This window comes from Acomys minous (genome assembly GCF_964271855.1).
Source record: "Acomys minous genome assembly, chromosome: 12".
NCBI lineage: Eukaryota > Metazoa > Chordata > Mammalia > Rodentia > Muridae > Acomys > Acomys minous.
Window position 1 is genome coordinate 27,317,315 of NC_140493.1, and position 23,235 is coordinate 27,340,549.

Genomic DNA, 23,235 nt, shown 5'->3' on the forward strand with positions numbered 1-23,235 from the left:
AGTTCCTGATACTCTACCTACTTCTGTGCCCCTTAAGGATCCTGGATGCTCCCTCCCGTGCTTTCAACAGTTGCCTCAATCAGCAACATGACTGGTCTTTGACTCAGTCTGGGAATCAATGAAAATCTTTTCTCTATCCTTGAGCTCCTCTGCCCCAGTGCCCAGAGGTGACTTCATACTCAGCTTCCTTCTGCCTGCCTTGTCCCCTCGTAGCACTGATTCTTTGCTGTTCCTGCTGGCCACTGGACAGTTTGCAATGTGCTGGACCATAGGATGTGAGGTGTGTTCTGAGTCTTGATATTGGTATAACAGGAATGGGTGGGTGTGATGTGGCCTATGTCGTGAAGGTGGTGGTCAGCTAGACACGGCACACACCTGTGGCTCCCAACACAGTGTGGCCAAAGCAGGGACCTGTGTTGTCTCAACAGAACTTGCGTGTTGTCCCTGGAGAACTTGTGCTGGTTGGGCAGCAGTGTGACCACAGGGAAGTTTCTAGGATGTGAGGTGGACAAGTGACTTCTCCAACAAATGGGTCTCATGCTGTGGCTTCTCTGACTCTCCCCAGCACCTCATGTGCCTGGCTCCAGGGCTTTTCCCATTCCCTTAGAGACTTAACCCCATCAAAGGCACACCTGGTCCTCAGTCCCTTGCACTGTGTCCCCAGGTGCTGCTAGACTTGGTGGAATTTCGGAGGACCTTGTGTCTCACCCCCTGAAGCAAGCTTTCTTCAACTCTCCTGAGGTTAGGAATGTGGTTTGTGCCTTTCCAGCAGGGAGCTGAAAATATCAGCCTTTCACACAGCTGTGTGTCAGGGCTGTGGTCTCTGGTCTGCGGGGTGTGGGTGGTTGCAGTGAGGAACAGCGGGTGGTGCCTCACCCAATCTGGTCTCGCGGTGGGAGGCATCGGTGTGGGCATAGGTCAGCTGCAGGAGTTCAGATCCTCTTGGTGGGCAACTCCTATCCTGCTGTGGTGGCTGGAGGGGCCAGTGTGGCTGGCGCAGCGAGGTGGGGGCTGCAGAGATCACATCAAAGGCCTGCCTCTGCTCTGCCATATGTTCGAGCCTGTGCGTCTGGCACCCCTGGGTCCTGCTGTCACCATGGAGCCCGCCTCTTCCCTTGAAGTTGGTGGGAAAGACTCCAGTGTTTGTGGATGCATTGGAGAGGAGGCTGTGCGGTGGGCTGGGCATGGCAGAGGATGCTACAGGAGGGTTATCTGTGGCTCTGCTACTTTGTAACACATTCTCAGCTTCAGCCTGGGGCCCTTCAGCTGTCCCCGTGGTGTAGGATATCTTTCCTGCCCCCATGGGACACCCTCACCTACCCAGTGAAACCCAAGGAGGTGGGAAGTTACTGCAGGCACAGAACAGCAGAGGACAGCCTGCTGTGGAGTGACAGATTGAAGCCCTTGCTGACTAACTTCCCAGAAAGGTCGAGCGTGCCAGATTAGGCAAGACACGGCATGCACATACACACTGACCAGCTGACAAAGAGCATGAAAGCAAGGCAGCTACTGCCTGGGCTTTGGAGCTGGGCATAGAGACATCAAGTTGCAGCTGGATGCGTACCTTTTAGTTTCTGAGCACCGGTCCCTCAGAGCCCAGAAGTGCACACGCTCAAGGTCACAGAGAGGAACAGTGATGACAGGCAGGAATTTTCTGTTTTCCCAAAATGCTAAGGGTAAAACCCTGTACAACTAGAAGATCCATGCAGTGCCTCCCTGGCTGCCATCTCAGTCTAGGGAAAACCAGTATCGGGGAGATCCATGCACCTCTGTGGGCATATCCAGCTTAAATGTGCCATCTCTCTGTAAGGGGTAGGAAGCCAGGTTCTGGCCCTGTTGCCCGGAGTGATGGGTTTAGCTCTCAGATTGACACAAACAGGAACCATGTAGGATGAGGATTTCGATGAGAGATTGCTTGGATTGGATCGGCATGTGGACATGCCTGTGGGGCATTGTCTTAAGTTAATTGATGTAGAAAGACTCAGCCCACCGTGGTCTCCTCATCCCGTACGCAGGGCGTCCGGAACTGTGCAAGTAGAAAGTGGAGCTGAGCATAAGGAAGCATGCATGCACGCATTTATTTCTCTCTGCTCTTGACTGTGAATGTGGCAAGCTGGTTCATGTTCCACCACTGTTACCTCTATTGTGCTGGATTGCAACCTGGAATTTTAAGCTATATAAATCCTTTCTCCCCCTAAATGGCTTTTGGTTAAGGTGTTTTATCACAGCAACAGAAATGAAACTAGGTTGCCAGGCTCCTGGTGCAGTCTGGCTCTATAATCCCTCAGGTGGTGATTTGGGCCACATCATCTCTCTAAACCATCACTTCATCTGCCAATGTGATGTGACAGGACCCTCCTCCCACATATACTTAGCCAGCATCTGAGAAAAGGTGCTGTATTGCTTATGCTGTCAAGGCCAGTGAGCCAGCATCATGGAGCTGGCCATGGGTACCATCCTGATATGGAACCTGCTCTTACCAAGACGTCTGGGATTCAGGGGTTCCCTCATCAGCTGGGAGCTTGTCCAAGACTGATGTGCTGTCTCCACCTGAAGGTGCCCTATCTGGACCAGTATACCTTCACATCACCAAAGGACAGAGAGTCCTAGATGGCTCTGCCACACACTTGCTGTGACACCTGCACACAGGTCCTGCCCCTCTGAGCTCCAGTACGTGGCTCTGGAACACAGGTGAGCAAGGTTAATACTTAGACTATAAGCAGGACTGACGTGGGGGCTGGAGAACAGGTGTAAAGATATCGACTCAGGTTGAGGACGCTTATCTGGTCATTGGTTTTCCTCCCAGGCTCATTGTGGACACCATTCCCAACTCCAGGCCAGTCCCATCTTCCCCAAGAGGACCTCCCAACTCCCCTGTCTCCACAACTGAACGGCTGCCCATCTCTCCCAGCCTGTCCTTGTAGCAGTCACACGCAGAGGCAGGTAGAGAGAAGACTGACAGGATGGAGAGAAGCGTGGGTGGAGAAATGTGGATGGAGGAATGGAGGAATGGATAGTTAAATTCAAGGACTAATGGATGATTGAATTAATGGAAGAATGAATGGATGTTGGATGGATGGATGCATAGGGAGGTGAGTGGGTACATAAACTGGTGCATGGGTGTGTACATGTATAGATGGGTAGGTGAGCGGACACATGGATGGATTACTGCATGGATGGGGGTAGGTGTGCGTACCTGGGTGATGACTGGTGAGTAGGTAGACGGACTGGTGCATAGATGGATGGGTGATGAGTGGATGGATGGGTGGGCAAGTACATGCATGAGTGGGTAGATGAGGGAATGGATATCATTGGACTGGTAGTGTGTGGATGGATAGGTGACAAGTAGAGGGATGGATGGGCTGCTTCAGTTTCTGCTGTGACTTGTGGCTTTAGGGATTAACCTGACTGGAGCCATGAGGAGATTAAGAAGGGAAAACACACCGGCCAGAGGAGCCAGGATTGGTTGGGCCATGTGCTCTGGTGGAGACTAGTAACAGCAGGTGAGGGCTGTGTTTGTTGTTTGCCAGACCTCTGACTGCAGACTCTGCCTACCTTGGCTTGATTTAAGCATCAGCTGTCCTCATGGAGTCCAGGGCAGCATCTTCTGCTTTAACAAAGACCCAAGGTACTAAGAAGGGTTGTGCCCAAGATTCCCAGCTTGAGGGAGGAAGCTGGGTGTCCCGCATGCCCAGCAGACTCCTGCTTCTTCACTCTGGACTTGGCTCCAAGTTCTGTCCAGAATGGTCTCTAAACACACACACAAACACACACACACACACACACACACACACACACACACACACACACACACACACACGATAGTTCTGGGCACGACTTTAAGGGATGCTCTGTCTAAGACTGGCCTCCAGTTAGGCCATCCTTGACGTGTTGCAGCTCATACCGCGTGGGGATAGTGGGATGTGAGCCTGGTGTGTGTGTGTGGGGGGGCTCTCACCCTCAGGACCTCTGTTCACACAGCCCTTTGTTGGTGTTTGATGGCCCACAATTCCTATGAGGTACAGGACCCAGAGACAGCATCCTGACACTGAAGCATTGGCCTGGCTCAGCCCACTCAGGGCCCATGAGTGTATGGTGGGAGTGAGGGGCGTGGAACAAGCCACTCCATCTATAGGCCCCTGTCTCCCCATGAGAGTTGCCAGGCTGGGCTACAATAAATAGAAAATTACAGTATCCGGGCAGTGATCAATGAAGTATTTTTCACAAGCACAAAAATGTAAAGGGCTAAATTGAGGTGCATAGCAAATCATATTTTTAATGTTTTCTGAAAGCCGTGAAATATCGACCCCACAGCCATCGATTTCTATTTGAGAAGCCTGCAATAAGAAACTTGGTCTTTGTAAGCCCCACATGCTGCAGTGCGTACTTATACCTGTATGTACATATTTACGCACCTATGTGGGCTGCCTGAAGCTGGCAGGCCCATCCAGTCTCATCTATCTGCTTGGTTCCCTAGTGTAGGGGCCTTGATGTCTACTGTCAATCAGGGAGCTGGCCATGAGTCAGCTGCTGTAGCCAGAATTCTGTTCATGATGTGTTTAGAAGATATTCCTCCACCAGGCACGGAAAGGGGTGTTGTGCCCTCACATTTGGTGAGGAAGTCACTCTGAGTGGAGCTGAAGGGCTTGCTGAGGAGATGGGCGGTATACAGAAGCAGGATAGTACCCAGGCTGCTCTCTGTGTAGAATACAGGATCCTCCATCTCAGCCTTGTGAGACTCTCTGTCATGGGGCTGTCATGGACACTGTGGTTTGTGGTGTGAATGTAGGTGTCTGGCTTGCAGACCATGGCTTGCAGGTGCTAGACCAGTCCAGGCTTTCAGTATGCAGCCAAGCATCCTGGGTTGGGCCACGGTGCTAAATAAGTATCAGTATGCTTTCATTGGCCAGGCAGTCCCCATCTTTGAGGTCTGATCTCTGTAGGCAGGTGCTGGGCCAGGGTCACACCTGGGTCCCGTGTGCACTTCTTAGAGCTCCTGGACCAGAGAGTGTGTACAGAGGGATACCCATGAGGGCACAAACAGGTAGGAGACTGTGCATTCCTGAGCCTGGGAGGTCTATAACCCTGTGGCTTCCTCTAGCCGAGCCTCGAGTTCTTCATTGGTAAAGTGGGAAGATGATGGCTCCCCTCTGTCGTGGAGAAGAAAACCGTGTTTGTCTGCCCCTTGTTCCCACCTGGCCTCTGTCATACAGATCATGTCACAGGCTTCAGGTTGCTAAGTGTGGGTCTTGGTGGAAGAACTGGCCCAAGCGACAGCACAGAGGTGCCATGGAGTAAGCACTGGCTGGACACTGAAGGGCACCATGGGATGTGTCCAGGAGAAGAGGCTGTTGTGCCTGTGGGCGGGGAGGAGCCAGCATCAGGCTGGGGAACCTGTCAACTAAGAACACCCTTGCTGGGTGAGTGGGCATCTGGAAAGAGATGAGGGCGAAGGACAGGTAAACCAGGCTTGGAGGGGCTCTGAGCAGTGGAACCTGCAGCATCCTTCCAAGCCTGGCTTACTCAGAGCCATAGTGTATTAGTGAGGTCATAGAGCCTGGTGGTACAGTTGGGTATAAGTGTATACCCAGACTGGATTTGACCTTTCTTTGCTCCTCACAATTCTGAGAACTGTACAAGGCTGGCCAGTGACCTGCATCCCCACCCAGAAGCCGACCCCAGGCCCTCTGCTGACTACCAAGTCCTTGGCATCAAACCTGAACCACCCCTATCCTAACCTCTGCCCTCCTCCCTATTCTATTTTCTGCTCTGAATCCTCAGGCAGGGTAGGAGCCATACCCACCCCTCGGCCCCATTTTCAGCACACACTGCAGATGGGACAGCACCCAGCCACATAGCAGCCATGGGCTATCTGTCTTGTGGGTACTGTGCTTTGGCGTGACCAGGAGGATGGCTCACAGTCAAGTTGCCTGATGGCCTTAAAGCCAAATGGCGAGGGTAGAAGTAGAGTACCACGTCTTCCTCTTCCTGGCATGGTCCCAGTCCCCAAGGCCATCCAACCTACCTGTGCCTGCTCCATGACCTTTGCACTCCTCCAGGAAATGATCAGGAAGGAAAAAATGTGGGAATCTGGGATAGGTCCCTAGCTCCAAGCTCAGGGCAGATCTTCTCTGTGCTAGGTGGTGGCTCTGGGCTCACCCACAGCCACCTAGGTAACAGGGACACTTTGCTGATCTCTACAGAGCATTGGTGTCAGAATCTGTCAACTGAGCCTGCTCCTTCCTTTGGGCAAGGAGAGATGAGGACATGGGACACAGCTCAGAAGTCCTGTCTTGTCCTCCCTGTCCCTCTTCCCTCTACCACCTCTTCCTCATTCCCCCCTTTTATTTCTCTGGCTAGTTTGAAAATGATGCAGAAGGGAGGGATAGGGCCTTGTTTTCAGGGTCCCCCATAGATGCTAGGAAGAAACCCTCAGAAAGCAGGAATAGCATTAGTGTTCTCTGACAGGGGGGAAAAAGGTTTTTTTTTTTATTTTGTATTTTTTATTTTTTTTAACTGCAGCAACAGAGACTTCAGAGGGACACAAGGAGGAATCCCTGAGGTGAAGGCTGCAAAATGAATGTTCTGAAAATTGGGATGTACTCGGCAAGATTAACCCCCCCCCTTCCCCAACTCTCTCCTCCGTTCAAAGCAAGCGATTTTGCTTCCGGGTGCTTCTCAGTAATTGCAATAATAAATTGAATAATTAAGCTAAATCCACAGAAGAGAATTAAATATTAATTTCTAATAAGCTCTTTGGAGGGTGTTGATAGCAGAATAAGAATGTGTTCACTCTCCTCTTTGCAGACTCAGTGTCTTCCCTCACCAATGGTGAGGAGCAAGTGTGAGCCACACCAGGAGGGGGACAGTCAGGCACACTAGTCCGGAGCCTGGAAGACTGCCAGTCTCACCCAAACTCACATAAGGCCCTGTCAACGAAACTGGATACCTACCTGCCCATCCGAATACATCTCTCTGGTGGCTGAGGCTCCCTAGTAGGCTGAGTACCCAGTGCCGCCTGACAGCATGATGGGTGAGACAAGACGATGATGTACTGGGAGAAGAAAGACATTAACCTGTGGAACACTGGGCCCCGGAGACTCTTGACAAGCCAGGCTCAAGTTCTGTGTGGCATCTGTGATTCAAGAAGATCATGAACCCTGGTGGGGCGGCCCAGGGAGCCCATGGACGGGCTCATCCCTACACATGGAGAAACGACGGGCAAACACTGAGTGTGACCTGAGCACCTGTGACCCCTGACCCTAGCTATACACTGAACCCTGGCTCAGCTCACACACCGAGCCTGGTCCTGGTTACTCAATCCTGAGCTTTTATGTGGCTGTGGGTCAGTCCTGACCCTTCATGTGAGAGGTCAGAAGGCTCTGTGTTCTCCAGATGGTGAGGTGGGTGAAGGGCAGGCTCTCCCTCTGGAGAGGAGAGGCCCTGAGGGTGTATAGGGAGCTAGGTACCATCTCTGCAGTGAGAGTGGAACCCTTTTATGAGAGCCACAAGGGCTGGGGCCAGAGCAGGAAGGGCCGGATAGGCCCTGCAGATCCAGAGATGGGTGACACCCTCAGATGGCTCTACTGGGTCCTACACAGCCTGTGCTAGAATCCAGGAAGGACCCTGGCTTGGCACCTGGCCATGTCATGGCTTCTGGCTATTCTCTGTGAATCAGCCCTTGTATTCAGTGTGGATGCCTCATTATGCTGGTGTGCTGGGACAGAGATGTGCGTTCCAAGAAACACTGGGCGGAGCCTGCCCTTTGCGAGCCATTGCTTTGGGATTGAGCCTCACACCACATGTCCAGTGATTTTTGGATTTCAGAGAGGGGGCGGAGAGAGAACAAGTCATCTAGCATAGCACGCCCAATGGAAACCCTCAGGGGTGTCTTAATAGTCAACCAATGGCTCCTTGGTTATCAAAGTTTAGCCTGTTGTCTTTTATTCTGGGAGCTGCACCTAATGTATACTTTCCTGGCAGCCATCTTTTTGAGAGTCCCCCATGCCACAGCCGACTCTCCCCTGGGATTTGAAGATATGAAGGAGCCTGGGAACAAAGAAGGGACAGCTGGCATCGCCGCAGAGACCTCCCCTAGCCAGAGCAGCAGAAGCCTGAGAAACTCATCCTTATGCAAACAAAGGAGAAGAGAATGCAGGTGGCCTGTTTTCTGAGCTCTGACCTCAGCTTGCTGGGGAAACCCAGGTAAGTCCCTGGGACCTCTCTGAGTCCACTTACCCCGGAGAAAACAGGACACTTGGGTTTTATGTCTCTCCTTCATCACCATTCATTCATTCATTCATTCAATTATACATGCATTCCGTAGTCACATAAAACACTGATAATCACAGACACTGTCCTAGATGTAGAATCACCCCATATGGCAGACTCCATGGTTCCATGGTCCCCACTGTGCATCACTGGGCAGTTACAGCTGACGTGTGGCTGGTTCACTGGTATCTTGCTCACTTTTGATGCCCCTGCACAAATATACTGCCATGGCTTTGGTTCCCACAGGCCCCATTCATACTTTTGTCTCTGGCAGCCAAGACTTAGCACCATGGATAGTGTCAGCACTGTTCCCAGGGGCAGGAATTCACTCAAGGACCCTGTTTCTTCAGACTTCATCTCCCCAGTGCAGAGACAGCATCTTTGGCCACCTTAAGATCTACTGTCTAGCTGGTGTATGCTGCAAACACTGAGAAGAGACATTCTGATGTGGAAGGGATGAACACCTGGGCCCTGGTCAGGTAGGAATGGGGTGCTCGGTCTTTACTGCCTGCTTCTTCTTCTTCTTCTTCCAACTGTGCTGGCTTCAGCTACTCTCAGGCAAGGGGGCAAGCATGAGGTGAGCACAGTCCTGGGACGGACAGGGAGGACAGCACTGTATGTACCTCCCACCTCTATACATGTACACACACACACACACACACACACACACACACACACACACACATACACCCCTCTGCAAACTTGTCACTTGTCTCCTGGGACTGAGTCCCTGGCACCCTGCAGCTCCTTAGAAACTGTAGCCAAGACACCCAAGCCTCACCTTTCTGTCTCCCCGAGCCATGCCCTGACCTTTCTTCTGTGTGTCCTGCAAGAATGGGACCATCTGTTCCTGTCCAGAGGTCTAAGTGCCATATGGCTGTGGCTCAGCTTGCAGAGGAAAGATCAAGCCATAGAGCTCCTGGGGCTGGGGGATGTGGTGATGAGGCCAGAGGCTGCTCTTGCTCCAAGATGGTGAGACGGTCTAGTCAGGGGTCAGCCCAGGGGCTGGAGAAACTGGAAGCAGTAGTGACTGGAAGTGGGAAAAGGGCATAGCTGGGTCTGAAGGATGTGGGAGAGCCTTCTTTCTCCCCTCAAGCCATTTGCCATGGCAGGCCGAGGGTGGGTGCTTTGCCCAGGACCCATGGGAGAATTTAGCTCTGTGTCCCTAGCCAGGGCCTGGCACAGCTACCAGGGACAGGCTGCTCAATCATACAGAATTTTCTGGTATTACAAATCTAGTTTGGAGGTGTGAGCTGAGCACTGATCATGTACTATGGAGGATGGTGAGGCTCAGGGCTAGTCTACCCTTGGTAAGAGGGTTGGGGGCAGATGAAGAGCTAGCTCTCAGACCAGGCTTCCCTGGTGTGTTGGTTTGAATAAGAGAGAGCCCATGGCCATATAGTGGGGAATATGGCCCTGAGGGAAGTCCCCTCAGTCTTAGACCTAGGGAAGGGGAATAGGGTGAAAGCAGGAGGGAGGGAGGAATGGGAGGCTACAAGTGATGGGATAACAATTGAGTTGTAATATGAATAAATTAAATATATTTTTAAAAAAAGAATGGCCCCCACAGACTCAGAGAGTTAAATGCTTAGGGAGTAGCACTATTTGAAAGGATTAGGAGGTGTGGCCTTGTTGGAGGAAGTATGTCCAAGCGGAGGTGGGCTTTGAGGTTTCAAAAGCCCAAGCCGGGCCCATTGGCTCTCTCTCTCTCTCTTCCTGCTCCTCGGATCCAGATGTAGAACTCTCAGCTTCTTCTCCAGCACCTTGTCTGCCCTGGGCCACCATGCTAGTGATGAACTAAACCTTGAAACTGCAAGCAAACCCCAGTTAAATGCTCTCCTTCATGAGAGTTGCTATGGTCATGCCTAAGACACTGGGGCTACTTCCTGCCCTTGCTTGGAAGTTCCAGTGTGTGGAGGGGGTGTCAGGTGACCGAGTACCAGGGAAGTTCCGTTTGATGTAGGAGCAGAAGAGGAGGGAAGGTGCTAGAATGGCTGAGAAGAAGTGGGAAGGGTCTGAGGGTCTCTAAGTTCAGGGCTAAGTCTGAAGGGCGTGATAATGAGGCAGAAGGACAATGCAGATCCAGCGCTCCTAGTCTCCTGACCCTTTCTGATTCCTATCTGTTGTCATCACAACACGTGTTCATGGGCCTCACTGGCCATCGCGATCCTCAGGCATCCTACTCCCTGGGCCATCCTCATTAAAAAGTGGGGGAGGGTCCCTGAGTGCAGCTGAATTCCTGATCACCTCCTACCAGGCTGCCCAGCCAGCCAGCCCACAGTCACACAGCCACTTCTATAGTAAGAGTTGCTCAGAGCTAGTCTATACCAGGCCTGGCCAGGGCCTAGGAATACGTAAGCCAGCCACATAATCTTCACTTTAAAAATGGTATCTGTCTGGCCTGGTGAGGCCGGCACCCACTATGAGGCATGGTGGGTGAGTCAGGACCTAGCTCAGGCCCAAAGTGAGTCTCCATTAGCTGTGGTTGTGACAACAAAGGGCCATGGACTTGGGAGCTTAGGAACCCAGATAGTTACTGGGCATCGCTCAGCTGAAGTGAGACCAGGTGATGCAGGGCAGGGTCTGCTGAGAGCTGATTCCACTTGTTTCCACGCGACAGGAAGAGGTGGGGTGCTCTCTGGACATAGCGCGCTACCTGACCCATAAGCTTTCCAAGTCCTGCCACTGACATCCTCTCCTTGGGGCTTAGGGTTCATCTTGGAATGGGGGTGGGGGGGGGATACACATCTGTTCCAAGCCCAGCAAGGAGAGGAGTGAGGTGGGCTGGTGTTGAACAGAGGCCCTGAGGGCCTCATTAAGAAGGAAGTAGGTTTTAGAGAATATCCTAGAATCTGTGGGGATCAGAAAAACAAACATAGCAGACAGAGGAAATCCAGCCGCCGAGGCTCAGGAGAGAGACTTGATGTGACAGAGCCCCACAGAGGGACCCTGGGTTGGGGCTGAGGCCAGATGATGGGAGAGTCTCCCATGGAGACTAAGTTTTGAGGACAATTGGGGACTAGTCCATGGAGGGGACAGCATCCAGTGAGAGTGGCTTAGATGGGAGGATTGACAAGAGTGATGTGCTGAAGAAGCCCAGATTCAACCTCGGTTGGGCCGAGGAAGGGCTCAGGTAACTCTGTGCTTCAGGATGGAGCTGGTGGGGGCCTCTGCACGGAATATGGGGGCCTCCCACTGTTAGAGCCCTTCTCTTGTCCTCCCTCACGAGATGGTTCCCAGACAGGGACAGTTGTAGAGGTGAGGACAGGCGGCCCCTCTTGACCCTTCGTTATCCTCACAATGAACATCTGGGTCCCTGGCACCCTCACATCCTGGTATGACACCCCTCCCTGCGCTGCTAGCCAGAGGCACCCCCTCTGTTACCCCTTCAGGGGCACAGCTGTTTTCAAGCTGGCAGCATAAGGAGCTGTTTCTTTGAGGGCTAACACTGGTTACTCCAACCCCACAGTGTCAGTGTAGGTAGCTGGGCTGGCTTAGCTCTCAGTACCTGGCCCTCAGTGTCCAGCTTCCTTCCGTCATCCTTTCTTATCATCTGACCTCAGCCCCAGCCCAGAGTCCTCTGTAGGGCTCTGTCACCTCCTCTGGGTTTCCTCTGGTTGGTGTGTCTGTTTCTCTGATTTCCACAAACCCTTGTCCTCTTACTTTCTGTAGTGTTTGGGGCTCCAGGAACCAGCTATTGGGTGAATCACCAACTCCTTTGGACTCTGTCCTCCTCCAAAGACCCAGGGAGGCTTCTTGGCCTTAGGGAATTGTTGCTTACTGTCATCTCTAGCCATCTCTGCTCACAGCTAGCGAATGGCATTTTATCTCCACTGGCCTTTTATTGAGGATTGAGGGGACATTAATGGTTGGGGCAGACATGGTGTATTCACTGCAAAAGGACAAAGTAAGCATGGCAAAGAGCAGAGAGGGACCACCCACACTGTAGCAAGGATTGCAGGGTTGGGGGACATGGCCAGGGCTATGTGAGTGACCCCTGCAGTCCCAGACAGGTATGTGCTGAGGGCCTCAGCAGCCAGCTGGACAGGACAGGAACTGCAAGAAGGGCATGGGTGGCAGACCCCACAGACACTTTCCAGGACTGACACAGAAGACCTGAAAAAAGGCAGATGAGGCCAGGCGATGGTGGCACATGCCTTTAATCCCAGCACTCAGGAGGCAGAGGCAGGCAGATCACAGTGAGTTCAAGGCCAGCCTGGTCTACAAAGTGAGTCCAGGACAGCCAAGGGCTACACAGAGAAACTCTGTCTCGAAAAACCAAAAAAATAAAAAATAAAAATAAAATTAAATTAAAAAGGCAGATGAGAGAGATGTGATAGGCCACTCCTCACAGGGCCTGCTCCCTGGCTATCATGATGCCCTTAGGGTAGAGAGCAGTTAGGCCGCACTGTCCCTCTCCCTTGGGGGCAACCTCTAACACCAGGAAAACAGCTGGACTGAGCTGTTCCCTAGGAACTGGGTTTTGGGACCAGAGAGTGGCACTATATAGGGGTTGAGTGAGTGTGCATTTGTGATAATGCTAGAGCGGTGTGTGTGTGTGTGTGTGTGTGTGTGTGTGTGTGTGTGTAATGGTGTATCTCCTGGCATGGCTGTTCTGGAACAGGAGACTAGCCTACCTGCAGTGTGACACTTGGCCTGTACAGCTATTTTTTTCTCATACCATGACTAGCCCCCCATGGGGGAGAACAGTCTTTATGTCCTATTGCTCCAAGGGTCCACTGGCTTTGATGGGTGGGTCCATCCTGAGGATTCAGGAGAAGCCCAGTCTCACCAGGGGAATCTATAGAGGTTGGGCCCAGCTCTCACACCTTATTGCCCTGAGGTGACCTTGGGGATCAGTAGAAGTGGGTTAAAGGACTGGGAAAGGACAGTAGAGGCGTTTGGACCTGTTGTGTTCCCACAGCTGCTTGAGGCTCTGTGGTACAGCGGAGAGCCCACTGCCTGTCCTAGGTGTCAGCTGTGGCCCTCCAAAGACTTCCTAGACAAGTCTACGCGGTGCTGCTCAAGCTGAAGAAGAGTGGGTGTCTCATCCTTTAGCTCTCACATCCCTCCCCTCCGCTGAGAGGATCTAACACCCTAGTCCAGCCGGCTTTCCTCAGTTCTGGGCTTCGGAATTTCGAAGCTTTGTAATGCTGCGTCTCTAGGCTGCTTCTGTCCCAAAGGTCCTGAGAAACTTGACACTATGAGGTAGGGGACAGGTGGGCAAAGGGAAGACACCCCCGAGCCTGAGCTGTTGGCCACCTTCCCAGCTTGGTAGCAGCAGAAACACAGGCCCTAGGGTGTCCTGTGGAGGTGTCAGGAGCAAATTGGATTTTACACCTCCTGGTTGCAGGTGTGAGGAGCTGGCTGGGGCAGTGAGGGCGGGTAGAGGACATGCCAGCCTTTGATGCTGAGAGGAGCAGCTGTGGGCAGGCTTGTGATGCTCCTTGGAGGGAGGGGCAGGGCCAGCTCAGCCTGGACCTGCAGGGCAAAGTGACCATTGTCAGCTCTCTTTTCTGTGGCTGTCTGTGTCCTAGGTCTCTAAGTGGAGGTTGCTGCGCTGGAACTTTATCCACAAGGAGGTACAGGGAAGGGCATGGCGCACTGAAGGCAGGCATGCCAGCGGGGAGTGGCTGTGGGCCTGGCTGGGGGGAGCAAGATGGATACGGCTCTGCCTTTGTTTAAGTGATTTTTGGGACCCTTAAGGGTCTGGGTTCATGATAGGATGATCGGTGTACCCCAGGATGCATACCCGTACTGAGGCTGGCTTCTCTGAGCCCCTGCACTGTCAGCACTTCTGACTAGATCTGAAGGAGCAGGTTTGCCAGGTGAGAAGTTCAGGAGAAGGCCAGCAGGAGGGCAGGGCAGGACAGTGCTGACAAGCACAGCTGCTAGTGCCATGTTAAACCCAGCACCCCTCCCCCTCCGGCCTAAAGTGCCAGGAGTGTCAGGATGACCTTCAGCTCCCCCCACCCCTTCTGGAGCAGCAGGAGGCCCAGAGCCATGTGGCTGTCTAGCTATATAGGAGAGCGCCTAACCTGGGGTACCCATCTGGTGTGCAGACAGTTCAGGCCCAGGCTGACACAAGCAGTGACCACAGAGGTTCCCCCAAGGAATCATCAAGTCAGGCTGGATTCTGGCCGCAACCTCACTCTTCTTGGAGGATGAGAACTAATGTGAGGTGGGCTTTCCTGGCATGGCCAAGAGTTCTGGGGGGCGGGGGCACTTCCCCATGTTGCACACGCTGGGTCCAGAACTGTCAGGCCAGGCAAGTTTGGTGGTAGAAACCAAGAGTGAGTTGTGCATTTCTTTTGGAAGTATGGGTACAGGGGAGTGGGGTGAGTGTGCATGTGTGTGTGCACGTGCACTCGCACAACCATTTGTACATGTGTGTTGTGGGGAGAGGGGGAAGGAGTGCTGTGATGGAAGACAGGAGGAGGAGGAGGATGGAGATGGGCAGAGCCTCAGGTGGTACCCAGCAGGTTCATCAGAGATGCTGCCCTAGTGGGAGTCCCTCTCCAGGGCACGCAGGTCTGTGCAGCCTCGTCTTTGCTTTCTCTCCTCTCCATAGACTCTCCCGCCCTCCTGGCTGGCTGGCAATGGGTGGTGTAGGGTTGCACAGTCCTACTCCAGCCTGCCCACCTCTCCTCACCAAGCCTTGGTTCCTTGCCTGTGAGGTGACAGGTACCAGTGGGAGTGTTGTGACATGGGCCTGCAGAACATACAGCTCAGAGTCTGTCACCTGGCTGGCTGGGCCTCGCATCCTTTATGCAACAGCCGTCACAAGGATTCTGCTACAGGACTCACCATCTAGAAGTTCTATGACTGACTGCTTGACTCACCTCAGTACTTATAGAGCCAACGCCTCATCTGTAGTGGCCCCAGCTGAGCCACCTGAGGCAAGGACTGAACAGGAAAAGTCCTGTCATGTCAGTGGCAGCCATAGGACCTGTACATCCCCATGGCCTAAGGTGACCACAGGGGAACCAGGCAGCCAGGTTCTCCTCTCTGAGCTTACCCACCACACACTTCCTGTTCACCTCAGCCAGCCAGCCAGGTTCTGGAAAGATCACTACAGCGTGCATCTGCCATTCCCTGTCCCCAAGCAGTGGTGGGGCGAGGACCAGGCAGATGATCTTGGATCTTGGATGAGTCCTCTCTGCTCAGGGAGGTAGAAGCTGGCTCGGTGGGAGTTTGGGCCTCCTGGAAGTAGCTGGGTATTTCAAGCCTGGCTTCCTTCCCTAGAGAGGTCTCCATGTGCTCAGAGTTCTCCCTAGAGATACTACCTGAGAAGCCCCATCCTGCTGGGGCAGACTGAATGTGGGGGTACCATGCTGGGCAGGGCCATGGCTGGTGCCACTGGGGCACAGGGCAGGCCTCGCCATGCTGAACCCCCTTCTATCCCTAAGCAATTCCTCTATCCTTTGGCTGTTCTCACCTCAAGAGCCACCTACCCTGACTCAGTTACTGTCTCTATAACTGCCACTGGGAAGCTTGAGTGTCTCTCTTGAACTCTCTGGGAGGGTCCAGTTTCCTCCTACAGCTAGGCCCATGGGTATTCCTCTCTTCCATGTCCTGTGTGATGACGTCATCCTGGAACCCCTGTCAGGGCCTGGGGGTGACTGTGCCACTTCTTCCCCTGCAGAAGCCCTTTCATGGATTCTGTCTCACTTATTCCATCTCTCCCTCTGTCTGCGTTCTGCCCCATCCAGGCCTTCACTCTCTTGCCTACCCAACCTTCTGCTCACCAGCCTCCTGCTCCCACAGCTGAGGGGAGCCCTATTCTCCGCCCCCTTTAACTCGTCCAGCTGACCACACCAGCCTCTTCTACCCTAACCCACCCAGTTGACCATGTGGCCCTCTACATGGCCAGCTGACTGGCCTGTGGTCATTCTAGGGGCAGACTCTTCAGCCTGGGCTCAGTCTTTCAAAGCTGGTTTCAACCAGAACCCACTGGTATAAGTGGCAGAAGTCAGCCCCGCCACAGCCCTAATGAGGAAAAATCCTGAGGCTGTGGAAGAGCTCCCAGAAGAAGCCATACTGAGCCCCAAAGACTCACAAGCTGGGGGGAAGTCTGCTGGACCTGGCTCCCTGAGGACGTCAGGAGACCTCAGGTAGTGTGTGTGTGTGTGTGTGTGTGTGTGTGTGTGTGTGTGTGTGTGTGTCCTCCTATGTGTTGTGTTCACATCACTGATGATTCTCATGCCCCTCACCTAACATGGTACAACTCAGGCTAGCAACCAAATACAAGGACTGCACTGCACACACTCTCTCCCCAAAGGAAGGAGGTCTCATGCCTTCCTCTCGCTCCTGCACCCTTGCTCCATATCACCAACCATAAGGTTGAGTATCAGTAGTAGCCTGATGCTACCATAACCTGAGTTATGTTGAGGATAGGGAATGGAGAAATGGCAGAAACGTTATTCTATAGCTGAGGGACTATATTCTATAGTCAGTATGGTGCGTAACAAACAGTCTCGATAAAGTGGGTCCATTTTGCTCACTTGCTGTATATTTCAGCAGTACTGTATGGGACAGCTGACTTCTGTTTCTCCTAGCACTGGTTAGGGTGACTCAAAGGCTAGACCCATCTGAGGGTTCCACGCCTCCTGCCTGAGGCGGGCTGCCAGCTGGGACCTGTGGGTAGTCTCTCTGCAAGTGGCTTCCTCACATCCTGGTGGCTGGAGAACTGGAGGGTGCATTCCAGGAAGGGAGCCCTGCTAACTCTGCCTGCTTCGTGTGGCCTTGGCTCAGAAGCCTGGTGTTAGCCCCTCACACTTTTCTTGGTTGAAACAGTTGTAAGACCTCTAGGTTCCAGGGAGAAGACGTACACTCCATCTCTGTGTGGGAGAGAGTATAGTGAGAAAGCCTGAGCCCCAAGTTCTGTCCTTGCATTCCCAGTGTGGTGGGATGTTGCTTTTAAATTATCAGTATTAATAGTATTATCAGTATGCCCAGCTAGCAATCAGTTAAGACACTGACACTTGTTATAATTTAAAACAGGCTTAGTTAACCTGGGGCAGGGCAGACAGTAATCTTCCAAACTACTTCCTATAGTGGGGCAGGTATCACATACCCCAGTGCCATGCCATGTGCTTCTAATAACTTTTATTAAGCTGCCTCTCATCCATAATCCCTAATACCTGCTAATGTTCTCCATCTGGGCCAAATCTCCATCCACACCTATCACGTATTTTTCTTTCATCTAACCCATGGCAGCCTTCTTCTTTCTCCTCTTGGGACTCTCTCCTCGTCTTCTTTCTCCTTTCTTCTTCCCAGGATTCCTCTCTCTCTCTCCCTAAGCCCAGGAACCTTAGCCCCACCTATCTCTTTTGCCCTGCCTAGGTGAGATGGCTTTTTATTAATCAAAAGGTGGGTCGCAGAGATAACAAGCAGTAATTAGCATCAAAATACATTAGACCATCCTCCAACAGTGGGGGCTATTTCGTGAATGGCCCTTAGAATTCCAGCCACAGTACACTGGAGCTGGCCCACGAGGCCCTCTGGGTTCCATTTATTTAGGTCCCATGGTTAGGCTTTTCGCTCTCATAGTCAGAGCTGTACACCTGACCACTGCCTGCCAGCCTGTCCACCTCTCCTCTTGGGTGGCAGAGCTGTTACTGTGAACTTGAGTGTAAACACTTCTTTCCTCTATATTGTCTCTGCCAGCCTCTGAGATGGAGGCTGAGGGGATGAGAGGCAGAGGGGAGCAGTCTGTGTGGAGAGGGAGCTCCTGCTGGCCTGCGGGGGTAGCACCTGGACTTGAGAGCTCTCGCTCAGGAGACCCAAGATCTACAGGCATCCACATCACTTTACCTTCCTGACTTTAAGTGGTTTCTTAGTTAGAACTTAAAGAAGGTTTTGGAATTGCAGGCCCAGGTGTTTCTGAAGATGAGATATGGCTACTTGCTGATAGCAACTCAGAAAATACCCATCAGCCTTGACAGCCTTTCACGTTGTCTGTCTTTCCATTCATCCATCTACCTCAACCCCACCTCTGTCTGTCTGTCTGTCTGTCCTTCTTCCTGCTCATCCATTTATTTATCCACCACTCTCTTGCCCTCCATCTCATTATCTATTCCGTCTTCCCTTGTCCCTCCACCTTCCTATCCTTACTTCATCCCTTTCTTTATTTCTCTATCCATCCACCCACCCACCATCTCCCTATCTCTCCATCCATCCTCTTTCCATTATATTCCTTCATCATCTCTCTGTATCTCCCTCCTTGCCTCCCTCTACTATATCTTCATCTATTTCTCCATCCCTCCCTTTATCCCTTCATCTCTTCCTCTATCCACCTCTCCACTCCTTCACCATCTCCCCAAACATATATCCTCTATCTCTCTATCTCTTCTTCCTCCCTCCTCTCCTGTACCCCATCCATCTATCTCTCTATCCTTCATCCATTTCCCCACTCTTCCCTCTAGCTCTTTCCTCCACCGTTTAAAGTCCCCCCACACTTGTGAATGTGGCTCAGGAAGCAAAGCAGAACCCCCGCCATTGATGTTCCAGTGCTGGGACACACACATGGGAACAGAGAAGCCAAGTGTGATGTGGGAGATGCAGTGTAGAGATGGGCAAGTCAACTGGGTCGGGAGGCCATGCTTCTGACTGGGGTCTCTGAAGACTTCTAGGTGGAGCACCCAGCTGCCGGGCAGGAGGCAGGAGCTTCCTGCAGCCGAGGAGCAGCTGGGGCCTGTGCCAACCTTGAGTAGGATGCTTCCAGTTCTCCAGCCAGCTCCGCCTCCTTCCCCCTCAAATTGCCAATTTAAATACCTAAATTGTTTACTCGCTGAAATCAATCGACAAGGGACCAGCTTGTATTTGCGATTCAATTGACTATGATACACTGTATTACAGTTGAAGCTCCAATGGATTTCTTTTTAATTTATTTTTCTCTTACCGTTCTCCTCCACCAGTAATTCTGAGACTAATTGTCCTCATGCTCGCCCTCATCAGTTTTGAGAAGGATAACGGATTGCCATAGCTTGGGGATGGCGTGCTCGGGAGCTGCCAGGCACTTGCCAGCTCCACAGCTTCTACTTCCCTCTGTCCTTCTCCCAGAATGGCCAGTTCTATGCACCCGAGGCCCCAGAAAGCTCCCGATACCAGTGTGGGATCTGGTGGGCTCAGGATGAACAGAACAAATAGGGAGACAGGAGGCCCTGTTTGTGCCTGCGAGGAGACTCCCACTCAGAAGACCAGCTGTATCCTCTGTGAGCTCTGAGTGTCTAAGTGGTGCCACTGAACAAACTCTTATCTATGGGCCTCAGTTTCCCTGCCTGTGAGTTGTGACATTCTGATCTGCTTAAAGTATGGGAAGGGCTATGGCCAAAGCTGGACGGTCACTTCTCTATTCTTAAAAAAAAAAAAAATTCAAAAATTAATTTTTGTGTATGTGCGCACATACATCCCACGGCTTGATAGAGGACAGTTTGTGGTAGTCTGTTCTCTCCTTCCACCATGGGGCCTTGAGGGTTGGACTCAGGTTGTCAGCTTTGCTGGCAGGTGCAACCATCTCGCCAGCCTTTAACCTGCATCCCCACAGATTAAATCAATGTTGTAATAATTTCAAAAAGATTACAGCCTGAGCAGTCTTTATTGATGGCCAGATGCCTGTCCTCACATAAATGAACTCCTGTTGACAGATAAGGGACACTGAGGCACAGGGACACCTCACTTGCCCAGGGTTAGCTGCTGCTTGATCGACCCCAGCATCCTGATCTCTGAGTCCTAAAGGCCATATTTCCTTCTATCCTGTCCTGATAAGAGGACATATTGCTTTCCAGACCCTAAACCTATTTATGTGTCAGCCTCAAGAATAGATACATGTCTGTGTGAAATGCATGCGGCCCCGATACCTCCATCTCAGCCTGAAAAAAGAAAAAAAAACTTCTTGCACAATGAGCATTTTTTTTTTCCTATTTTGGGAAATAGATCCTCAGGAGGCTGAGGTGCCACCTCCATTACTGGGTGTCACATTTGTGATCAGAATCAATAGCAGGGTGAGAAGGGATGAGACTGAGTGAGGGAGCTTGAGGGCGCCCCGAGCACCAAGGCTTCGCCCTAGGCTTCCAGAGGAATGGGGGGTGAGGGAGTACCCGGCCTGCAGGACTGCCCCACACAGCCACCCCAAGTCAGATGGCTAGGACGTTGAGCCACAGGAACCCGGAGGGGACGAGAGAGCCCCCATCCACAGCCACAGTGACATTGGGACAGGTTCTTACCCATTTCTTTCCTGTCCCTCAAACATGACAGCTATCAGAGACAGCACTCTTGCTTGCTGGACTTGAGGCCAGCTGTGCAGCTTTGCCCTGATGTGTACCTCTACCCTCCTTCCCCTGCTTGCCTGGCATCCGTGTAGATCAGTTCATACCAGGCAGATCCAAGACTGCCATTCCATTCCCTTTAAGGCACAGCTTGGTGTCTTGCTGGAGGGTCAACCAGGGGAAGGGACTTCAGGTTCCCATCTTATCAAACAGGATAAGGAAGTTCTTCTGGGCTTGGAGCAGATGGCAGGGTAATTCCTGCAGGTGCCTGAGGACCGTGGCTCTCTGTGACTTTCTATCATGTTGACTGTAATGAGCTGGCTGGGTCACCCACGGGCTAGAAGCACTGCCCTGGGGGACATGTGCAATGGTGGGATTCCATGCTGGCCAGCCCGGGACACTAGGCAGAGCCAGAAAGGCAGGGACCAAGTGACCAGCCCACTTGGACTTCCTGAGACCCCTCCCCAACTGTACCTCTGGGCTGCTTCTACCCGCAGCTGAGGAGGGTGAGTGGCTCCCCAGGGTCCCACAGCACAGTGAGATGCCAGGGAACAGGAACCCAATTACACATAGGTGTTATGTATGTGGCGTCCTCCGGATGCATTGATCCCTCTGGGTGACAGATCTGTTATGAATTGGGTAATAGACCAGCTTGTAAATGAAATATATTGGATTTTCAGGCTCTTGGCTTGTATTGGCTTGAGGGGAATGGGGCAGATTTATGAACCTAGGTAGGTGGCTGTGACGCTAGCCCTTTACCATGTGGGTCACAGTGTGGCCTTATTCCCAGACCCTAAGAGCTGAGAATGGGAAGGTGACCTAGGAAGGATATAAGGACACAAAGTGGGCTTGGGAACAAGATGCCGGAAGGAAATGTGGGGAATCCTGGGGCTAGGAACAGAGGCCGGGGTTTGCTGTAAGGGCTGGACCTGCCACTGATGACCTGGGCACTCTCCAGTGACCTTCCCCAACTCTGAGTCAGCACTTCATCATCTTCCTGCAGTGAGGATAAACCCAGCTTGGAAGTTAAACAACTTTCCTTGTGCGTCTGTTACTTGTCTATTTACTGTGACAAAATGCCTGATGGAGGAGAGAGGACCGTTTATTTTGTTTCAAGGTTTGATTGCATAGTCCATCATGATGGAGAAGGCTGGCGGCAGGGGAGGCAGCTGGTTACATTATAGCCACTGTCAGGAGGCAGCGAGAGATGAATGTTGGTGGTTTTTAAGTCTGGGACCCTAGACGATTGAGTTGTGCTAACATGTCTGCCACTTTAAGGGTGGGTCCTCCCAGCTCAGTTTACCCACTCTAGAAATCCTTCACAGTTATCTGCTGAGGGTTGTCTCTCCAGGGATACTAGACTCTGTCAGGTTGACAGTCACCATTCACCATGATCACACCCCGTGTCATCCAGCCAAGGAGGAGATATGGGCTGCTCAGCCAGACAGGCTGACTTCCCAACCTTGTCTTCCTATGATGCCCAAAGTGAACCTCTTGCAGGGCTCTGCTTCACACACAGGTATACAACAGCGTCTACATGTCCCAGTGTGGGACAGGATCTACTCTGTGTGTGTGTGTGTGTGTGTGTGTGTGTGTATTGGGGGGGGGGGAGGTGAGGGCCCTGACCTGTCAGGACGCAGTGGCAAAGCAAAGGCCTCTAGTACCAGAAGATGGCTGTTGTTGTTTTTTGGTTTTCGAGAAAGGGTTTCTCTGTGTAGTCTTGGCTGTCCTGGACTATATTTGTAGACCAGGCTGGCCTCGAACTCACAGCGATCCGCCTGCCTCTGCCTCCTTGCTGGAATTAAAGATATGCACCACCATGCCTGGCAGCAAAGGATGGCTGTAAGACTGCATAGCACTTGACAAGGGTGTGCTGTGGATGCCAGAGCCTACCAGGCCAAGCCCATAACCACTCAGTAGGCCTGGGCCAGAGAGTATTGGGGATTTCTCCCTCCCAAGATCAACACCTAAATGAGAACAGGCAGAGGCTCAGCGTTCAGCCTGTGGCTGAGGCCTAGGTTTAATGTGTGTTACTAGGGTCAGGGACCAAACTGTGAAAAGGAAGGCTCAGTTTGGGGCTAGGACTGTGACCTAGGTTTTGTATAGGATGAAGAGAAGACAACGGGGGAAAAGGATTTAGCATATGACCAGAGCAAAGGCTCAGTGTGTGAGCAGGAGCAGGGCTCAGTATGTGAAGCATGGGCAGGGCTCAGTGTGTGGGCAGGGGGGGGGGCTCAGTGTATGGGCAGTGGCGGGGCTCAATGTGTGGGCAGGGGCAGGGCTCAGTGTGTGGCAGGAACAGGGCTCAGTGTAAGCAGGAGCAAGGCTCAGTGTGTGGCAGGAGCAGGGCTCAGTATATGGGCAGGGGCAGGGCTCAGTGTGTGGAATGGGCAGGGCTCAGTGTGTGGGCAAGAGGCAGAGCTCAGTGTGTGAGCAGGGGTAGGGCTCAGTGTGTGGCAGGAACAGGGCTCAGTGTGTGAGCAAGGGCAAGGCTCAGTGTGTGGCAGGAGCAGGGCTCAGTGTATGGGTAGGGGTGGGGCTCAGTGTGTGGAATGGGCAGGGCTCAGTGTGTGGGCAAGAGGCAGAGCTCAGTGTGTGAGCAGGTGCGGGGCTCAGTGTGTGAGCAGGTGTATGGGGTAAACTGCCCTGGCCATAGGAACTCACTGTTTTCCCTTGTTCCTTTTCCACTCACAAG

At 52.5% G+C, this 23,235-nt stretch overlaps 1 pseudogene across 1 annotated transcript in view; it reads left to right on the forward strand.

Moving 5' to 3' along the window:
- Positions 1 to 23,235, forward strand: part of LOC311579076 (large ribosomal subunit protein eL37-like) — a 219,457-nt pseudogene that overhangs the window by 113,645 nt on the left and 82,577 nt on the right. Inside the window, exons 6-10 of the transcript XR_014783680.1 lie at positions 2,500 to 2,691; positions 2,807 to 2,943; positions 3,397 to 3,503; positions 7,984 to 8,205; positions 8,622 to 8,750. The product of XR_014783680.1 is annotated as a large ribosomal subunit protein eL37-like (transcript). The remainder of the gene's footprint in view (positions 1 to 2,499; positions 2,692 to 2,806; positions 2,944 to 3,396; positions 3,504 to 7,983; positions 8,206 to 8,621; positions 8,751 to 23,235) is intronic.